The sequence below is a fragment of the Acinonyx jubatus genome, chromosome A1, assembly GCF_027475565.1.
Source record: "Acinonyx jubatus isolate Ajub_Pintada_27869175 chromosome A1, VMU_Ajub_asm_v1.0, whole genome shotgun sequence".
NCBI classification, from domain to species: domain Eukaryota; kingdom Metazoa; phylum Chordata; class Mammalia; order Carnivora; family Felidae; genus Acinonyx; species Acinonyx jubatus.
This window is the reverse complement of record NC_069380.1, coordinates 107945729-107955129: the sequence shown is the minus strand read 5'-3', so window position 1 is coordinate 107955129 and position 9401 is coordinate 107945729.

Genomic DNA, 9401 nt, shown 5'->3' with positions numbered 1-9401 from the left:
CAGTGGCAGGGATTGTTTTGAAAGTGGAACCGTTAACTACCCTAATGGAGAGGCTGGGAGCAATGACTTTTAATTCTAATCCAAATGCCCTTTCCATACTTTGGTCTGCGTCAAGCCCCTTTGTTGTCCTTTAACTTGTTAAAACAAATGTAAAAATTTAACTTCGAGAGTATTGACGATCCCAGTCTAGGATTAAATGTTCCTTCAGATTAGGTATTTCTGCACAATTGGCTCAATAGCTGGTAAAAAAACAAAACAAAACAAAAGATGCTTCTAAAGTTTCACTGTCCAATAGATTACGTTTATAATTTAAGTTTTTCTAGTAGTCATATTAATAAAGTTACCAGTTTTAGCAAATAAAAATATAAGATACCCAGTGAAAATTTGAATTTCAGTTAAAGGAGGGATAATTTTATAGTGTTAAAATATAAGCAGGAACATATGAAATTCACATGTAACTGGGTGTCCCATATTTTATCTGGAAACACTACATATTAAGAAAAGTAAAAAGGAATGGATGAAGTTAGTTTTAATAATATGTTTAATAATATATTCAGTCTGAGATTTCCAACATTATAATTTCATCATGTAATCAACATAGAAATTAATGAGATATTTTATATTCTAATATAAAAAATCATTGATCTTACTTTTCTTTTTCATACTAATATTAAGAATCCAGTGTGTATTTTACGGCACATTTCAATTTGGATTAACTACATTTTAAGCGCTCTGTAGCCACATGTAGCTTTAGTGGCTATCTTATTGGACAGCACTGTTATAAAGCCTTTAAAAATTAGGGCTGCTAAATTTAACATTGCAGCATATTCCTTTTTTTTATAACAGTGGCTTGGTGATAGAGAACTAAATGTATATTGTTTAAATGTAATCTCTTGGATAAACACTCTTTAATAGTGATTATATTCTAAATTGAAAATAAAAATAGAGGACAAGTCAGCATGTTTTATGCAAGAAAATATAAACATTTTCCTAAAACATAAAAACATAGATTTTTAAAACTTGAGATAAAAGTGTTAACACAGATACTAGTCATTTTGTTTATACGTACAATATTCCTGCCTCCTGAACATGTCTGGCTTTGCCTTCAAAAGTGCACTTAGTCCTTTCTAACATCTTATCTCAAGTAACAGTCCTTTTCTGGAACTAACTGAAAAGGAAAACCAAGCTTCTTGAAAATAAACTTTTTTTGTATCAATTCTCAAAATTGTTTCAATATTTCAAAATAAACTAAAGCTTCTCTGAGAAGAATGCTGACCTGCACCCAGACCAAAAAAAAGTGAAAAGGTCTTAAGAAATATCACTTGGACATCAGAAAACACTCCTGAAGGGTCTGAAAACAATTCAGTAGGTTACCAAAAAAGATTTTAAGAAAACAAATCTTTTGCCAAAAAAGCCTTGTCTATGTGCACAAAGCAAAGAGCAACCTGTAGCAGCGGCTTCCAGTTCTAGGTGGGGCAGTGATTACTCTCTGAATGTTATTATTATTGAAACTGCATCTTTTAAAAGAGAGATTAAGAGGCACCTGGGTGACTCAGTCAGTTAAGCGTCCGTCAGGATATCACTGGTCACGGGTTTGAGCCCCACATCGGGCTCTGTGCTCACAGCTCAGAGCCTGGAGCCCGCTTCATACTGTGTGTCTCCCTCTCTCTCCGCCCCTCCGCCACTCATGCTCTGTTTCTCAGAATAAAAAAAAAATGTTAAAAAAAATACACAGATTATTAAATAATGGATTAAAATAAGGAAGAATAAACATCTATAACTCCTTGCTTTATCTTCTATTCAACAAGAGAGAATTTTGGAAACTTTACAATTCCAGGTTAAGAGACAATACAGTGCATTAGTTAAGAGCATAGTCTCTGGGTATAGCTGTCAGCATTCAATTACTGACTCCTTCAAGTCCTAGCTGGTAAACGTGAGCAAGTTTATAAACTTTCCAAACCTCAATTTCCCAGATGGTAGTGGTGAGCTCAGTGCCTAGCTAGCACATGTTAAGTGTGAAACAAGTATTAGCTATAGTTATTTTTATTTTTGCTTATTGACTAAAGAAACACTTTTGGAACTACAAGTTCTCCATAGATTTGGAAATGTTTACATTAAGTGAGCTGAAGCAGGCAGCCCTTAACTTGCCTGAGGAAGGAGAAGCCTCCAAAGAAAGAACTCCTTTGGGAAAAGAGAGGAGGTCCAGGCTTAGTCCAATGTTATAGCTTCATTATTGGAGTGAAGGATGATTCAGAGGGTCTGCCCAGGCAATGCTGTCAATTCCACAGATTGTGTACAGATTTTATAGAAAGTGAAATCTGGAATAGCTATTTTTTTTGACAAGATATCTGTGACATTTCATTTGCCTTCGCCTCAGAACATCAGAGTATGACTCAAGAGTGGAGGAATAGGGGTCTATCCCCCTCATCAGACAACATCCCAAGTAGCATTTCATCACCCATACCTATCAGTACTTTGGGTACAGTAGAACAGCTGCAGTTGAACTTGGCATAGCAAGACTTCATTTGTCAGTGGGAATGCAGTACTTTTGTGCCACTGGTGCCCTGGTGTCCACTGCAGACACACCTCAAAAATAATGACAGAATAGTCTATATTCATGGGCCCAACTGTGGTTAGAGGTTTGACTTTGAAGGAGTTTGGGGTTGCACAGATAGAAGAGGCAGAGAAATCACATTTGTGCTGGTATATGGTCCTGCCTTTTAAGTCCCAATTTATTTTGTCCTGGACAGATAGATAACTAACCGTGAAGAGAATGAACCGTGAAACATTTTTAGGACTAGAAAAAGTATGTAATGAAATACTTTGAACAAGTTTTTAAGGACTTAGATGTCTGGAATTTTACTTTGAACAAGTGTAATTTCCAATGTGAAAACCTACAATCTGGCTTCAAGAAATACAGGACAATTTTTAAATTCCAGGTAAATAATTACACATTGCTACACACTTCAGCAACAGTAGGAATGTAAACTCATTCCCCTCAGGGTATACCTGCATAAAATGAAATGTCAAATATGTTGCTTGCCTTTTGAAGACTGGTTACCACATTCTAGAATAGATAGAAAAGATATTGGTGATGGCTAATGTTAGAAATATCAGTTCAGCCAAAAGGCTTTTATGTCTGTATGTGATATAGAAGGAAAATTGAGTCATTGATGTTACTTACTTCTTCCTTCAGTCAGCAAATAGGATGTAATGTGCCCAACAGTGTTCTGGGTTCTGGGAATCGAGGAAACAAACAAGGTATCTATTCTCACAGAGCTCACACTTTAGTGGGGGGGGGGGGGGGATGGTGAAACTGACGATAAACTTGTGAAAACAAATAGGAATTTCTAGTAGTGGTAAGTGCCAAGAAAAGATAGAAGAGAATGACAGTGTAAAGAGTGACAATCAGTGGGTGGCTACCTTAGATTGAATGGTAAAAGTATCTTTCTGAGAAGGTGATAGCTAAACTGAGATGCAAGGCATGAGAAGGAACCTATCACGTGAAGATCTGGGAAGAGAGTGTACCAAGCAGAGGCGCAGCAAATGCTAAGTCTGCAAGGAAAGGGCATGTGCTTGGGGGTGTTGGAACAACAGAGGGAAGACCAGCGTGACTGGAACATAGTGATCAAAGCTAGTAGTGATGGGACATAAGGTCAGAGACATTGGAGGGAGGCCAGTTTGTATGGACACCAGATCATCTAGCGCCCTGTAAACAGTGGCAAGGAGTTTGGATTTTATTATAGGTGCGATGAGGAACTATCAGAGTATTTTCAAGTAGAGAAAGAAAAACAGGTGGTTTCTACCATAAAAAGAGCACTCTGGTTGCTATACCAATTGACTGGAGAGGACAAGAAAGAAAACAGGTCAACTGCTTAGGAAGCCAGTGTGGCACCACAGGCCAGAGCATATGATGGCCTGAAGTACAACAGTATCTGTGAAAGAGATGAACGGATAAATTCAGAACATATTTCGGAAGCAAAAGGTAACACGACTTACTATTGGATATGGGCAGGAGGGGAGGAAATCAAGGACGAATCCTGGAGTTTTGGACTAAGCAACTTGGTGCCAATTTTTAGAATAAGGAAATTGATGGGGTGGGTGGGGGTGTGGGAAATTACAAGTTTTACTTCATTTTAATTTTTTAAAAAGTTTATCATGGTAAAATACACATGACATGAAATTATCATCTTGACCATTTTAAGAATAGAGTTCAGTGGCATTAAGTACATTCACATTGTTGTACGACCATTCCTGCCATCCATCTCTAGAACTCTTTTGATGTTGCAAAACTGAAACTCTGTCTCCATTAAACACTAACTTCCCACTCTCTCCCTCCCCCCAGCCCTTAGCAACCATCCTTCTACTTTCTGGTTCTATAAGCTGGACCACTCTTGGTACCTCATATAACCGGAATCCTACAGTCCTGTGTGTCCTGGTGTGACTGGCTAATTTCATTAAGCACACTGTCCACAAGGTTCATCTGTGCTATAGCATATGTCAGAATTTTCTTTCTTTTCAAGGCTGAATAATATTCCACTGTATGTATAGACCACAGTTGGTTCTTTCATTTATCGGTCAATAGACACTTCGGTTGCTTCCATCTTTTGGCTACTGTGAATAGTGTTGCTATAGGAACATGAGTATATAAATATCTCTTCAAGTCCATGCTTTCAGTTCTATTAAGTATATACTAAGAAATGAGATTGCTGGATTGCATGGCAATTCTATTTTTTTGAGGAACTGCCATGCTGTTTTCTATAGGGAACTGCACCATTTTCCATTCCCATCAACAGCACAAAAAGGTTCCAATTTTTACACATCCTCACCAACACTTGTTATTTTCTATTTTTCTTTAATAGCAGCCATCCTAATGAATATGAGATGATGTCTTATTGTGGTTTGGATTGGTATTTGCTTCATGATTAGTGATGTTGGGCATTATGTTATGTGCTTACTGGCCATTTGTGTATTTTCTTTGAAGAAATGTCCATGAAGTCCTTTGCTCATTTTTTTTTAATTGAGTTGTTTGTTGTTGTTGTTTTTGTTGAGTTGTAGGAGTTCTTTATATATTCTAGATATTAACTTCTTACCAGATAGGTGACTTCCAAATATTTTCTCCCCTTCCATGGTTGCCTTTTCACTCTGTTGATCATGTCCTTTTATGCACAAAAGTTTTAAATTTTGGTGTAATCCAATTTATCTATTTTTTCTTTTGTTGCCTGTGCAAGAGGTATACTTTAAATATAAAAATAAACTTATATGTAAGTATATTAATATTTTAAACTTGTATTTCAGTAGAAGTTTGGAGATAGTTGGATATATGAATATGAAGTTCATAGGAGACCTCTCATAGGAGAGGTCAGAATGAGATATAAATCAGGGAGTTATCTGCATATGGATGGTATTTAAAGTCATAAGTCTGGAAGAAATTAACCAAGAGAAAAGATACATAGGAACATTTGGTCTCCTTATGAGATAAGATGGGATATGAGTCATATTGGAGTAAGATTCCATAGGAAGATATCAGGAGACTTTGCTAAATTTGGATAATATAAGTTATTGATGATCTTAATCTTCTGAGCTAGATGCCAAGTTAGGGTGGAAATTAGTCCTGATCAAGTATCCATCCTCTTTGCTGTTGCGATGTTACAATAATAATAATAATATCAATAGCCCGTGACATCATTTAGTCCTCACATCAGTTCTATGAGGTAGATATTCTCATTGTCCTCACTTTACAGCCAAAGAGAAGTTCAATAATTTATGCAGTTGCTCTGGTTAGTATGTGACAGGTCCCAATGAAAACTCTGGTGGGTCTGCCTCCTTGCCTACACTTTTAATTATTAATGCTACATCTCATTATGTTTAAAACTGAAATCTAAACTTTTGCCCATGCCAAGTGGCCGCATTCAGCCTCCTCAGGTTTCATATCAACATGGTCACGTCCTTGGTGAATAGTCTAAGAGAGATGGGGCAGATTCTGACACCTTAGGCTGATCTGCACTCTAGCTCTCGATCTTAACACTGTTCCAGGTTCTCATACACCTGAAATAAAGAAAAAAAGTGGATGGACACAGCATACTAGCACAACAGAAGTTGTCATGTTTTTTTCCCTTTCCTCTTGAATACTATGGTCCTTTGGCTCAGTCAGTCTCAGTTCCTCTACTGTCTTGTCATTCTGTTCACCTGAACTACAAACCCCAAATCCAACCAGGTGTGCATTTCACTCCTACCCTGGGATACTGGAGAAAAATCACACAACCATGTGAATTGGCGTCTCTACACATTTCCATTTCCAATCACAGCTGGACCCTCAACCCATTTGTCACTCTCCCAGCCGACACGTTCCTCCAACCCATCGGTGATCTCCCCTCTCTTGTATCTTTTTTTAAGTTTATTTATTTTGAGAAAGAGAAGAGAAGAGAGAGAGAGAGAGACAGAGAGAGGGAGAGAACCAGCAGGGGAGGGGCAGAGAGAGGGAGACAGAGTCCAAAGCAGGGTCTGCACTGACAACAGAGAGCCCAATGTGGGGCTCAAACCCATAAGCCACAAGATCATGACCTGAGCCTAAGTCGGACACTCAACCGCTCAACCTTCTGAGCCACCCAGGTGCCTGTCCCCTCTCCTGTATCTTAATTCAGCATCTTGGATTGAGAGTGAAGAGTAAAATGGTTTGAATAAACAAAAGGCCCAGAGTTAGGTGACTGAATTGAGGGGATCATGAAGTATAAACTGGAAGCAAAAGGAACCAAGGTCAGAACTGAAGGGTTGTGAGGAAAACAAAAGGTACTGGAATGAGGCAGAGTTACTGTGATTGTTGACAGGGACGAGGGTGTGTCCTTGGCAGTGAGGGACTGAAGTACGGGTAAAGGTCAAGTACCCTGAAGCTGAGGTAGGTGTACGATTACTCATGCTCCTGAGCACAAAAGTCATCAGTATCTCGGACTGGGTTCCAGAGAGCTCACAGAATGTGGATAAGCAACTGGGCAGATTGTTGGTAACAGCAACCATAAGGTTACAACATTAACCTTGAAGGAGGTATTTCATGTACGTGAAGGAGAAGGGGTTCTAGTTTGGAACTGCCAGTGAACATCTAGGTAAATGCCGAGAATTTACCTGGCTCTGAATTTCACAGGAAGTGGGAAATAAATAGCCTCAGTGAGACAGGACCAGAAAGGAAGTGGGGTGCTCAGGGGGAAGCTAGGTCTCTGTCAGGGTGAGGATGTGGAGAAAGTACCCAGAGATATACTTAAAGGAGGACAGATGTTTGTCCAGAGTGGAACAGAATGGCAGGAAGGCAACAGAGGGAGCGTGAAATGGTGGGCTTTGCAGGGACAGGAGCACAGAGGGAAGTTAGAAGGAGAGTGACAAGGAAGGTCAAATTTGCAGCATTAGATAAAAGTCTCATGGTTCTCAAAATCAGGTTGAAGACTTCTGTGCCAAACTGAGACACTGATAGTTCACATCCTTATAATTTTTTTTCAAGTCCTCATAACTTTTTATAAGCCATTTGGCGGTCGGTTAAATAGAACCCCAGTGATAAGGTAATTTGCTTCAGCAGAACAAGTGTGGCTTGGTGAAACCAAATCAGGGTAGACGTAGGTGACAGCTGCTCAAGCAGAGAGGAGAGGTATAAAAATGCCCAGGTCTGGGGCACTGGGTGGCTCAGTCAGTTAAGCGTCCAACTTCCGCTCAGGTCATAATCTCACGGTTTGTGAGTTTCAGCCCCACGTCGGGTTCTGTGCTGACCACTCAGAGCTTGGAGCCTGCTTCTGATTCTGTGTCTCCCTCTCTCTCTGCCCCTCCCCTGCTTGCACTCCGTCTCTTGCTGTCTCCCGAAAGTAAATCAACATTTAAAAAAAAAATTTTTTTTTAAAAGCCCAGGTCTGGATAGCAGAAAATGACTTTGACCTGAGTTTCAGCTCCACAGAGCCCAGCCCCAGGTCAGGCCACTGGGCTAGCTGCCAAGGCCACACAGACAGGAATTTATAATTTGGCTAGACTGAGACCACTATGAGCAAGAATTTTGTATTCTTCGTGTTCTTCATCTTTGGTCCCTGAGACCTCATACTTAGTTGACACTTAATAAAAGTTTATATTTTTTAACTTCTTTATGATTACAAAAGTAATATATTTGTGAAACATTTGTGAAGTATGGAAAACTACAAAAAGGAAACTAAAACAGAAGTCATCTAAAATCCCCCACCCAGACATACTTACTGTTAACACTTTGAAATATTTCCTTCTAGTTATTTTTTTGTGTGTATTTTACACATATTTTGTTCAAGCATGCATTCATTATTTGGTTAATACTATTACATACTATTTTTTAATACTTGCATTATATCACAAGTATTTTATCATATTATTAAAAATAGTTCTTAGGGGCACCTGGCTGGTTCGGTCATGACAACATGTGACTCTTGATCTCAGAGACATGAGTTCGGGCCCCATGTTGGGTATAGAGATCGCTTAAATAAATAAGACTTGAAAAAAAAATTCTTAAATACTGTTTTTAAATGCTGAATAATATTCTTTCAAAAAAACACACCATTACTGATTTATTTAACTGTATCCAACTTAACTTTTTTTTTATTGTGGTAAAAAAACACATAACATTAAATTTTGCCATCTGCACCATTTGTAAGTGTACTGTTCAGCAGTATTATGCATATTTTCATTGTTATGAACAGATCTCTAGAACTTCTTCATCTTGCAAAACTGAAACCCATGGAACGCTAACTCTCCTTTTTCCCTGCTCTTGTTAACCATCTTTCTACTTTCTGTTTCTATGATTTTGACATTTTAGATACTTTATGTGAGTGGAATCATACAGATTTGCCCTTTTGTGACTGGCTTATTTCACTTAGGATAGTGTTCTTGAGGTTCATGCGTGTTACAGCATGCAGCAGGATTTCCTTTTTTTCCCCCGGCGCTGCATAATGTTGCATTGTACATGCACACCACATTTTATTTATCTATTCATCTGTTGATGAACATTTGGGTTGCTTCCAGTTCTTAGCTTTTATAATAATGCTGCATGAGTGTGCAAATAGCTCTCCTAGAGTCTGCTTTGAACTGTTTTGTTGAGTCATATTGTCATTCTATTTTTAAATTTTTGAGGAACTTCCATATTGTTTTCCATAGTGGCTCCACCATTTCACATTTCCACCAAGAGTGCACAAGTATTCTAATTTCTCCACATCCTTGTCAACACTTGTTTTTTGCTCTTTTTATAGCAGCCATCCTACTGGGTATGAGATGGTATCTCGTGGTTTTGGTTTCCACTTATCTAATGATTAGTGACGTTGAGCACCTTCATATGCTTGCTGGCCATTTGTACATCTTCTTTGGAGAATTGTCTGTTCAAATCCTTGGCCCATTTTTAAATCAGACTA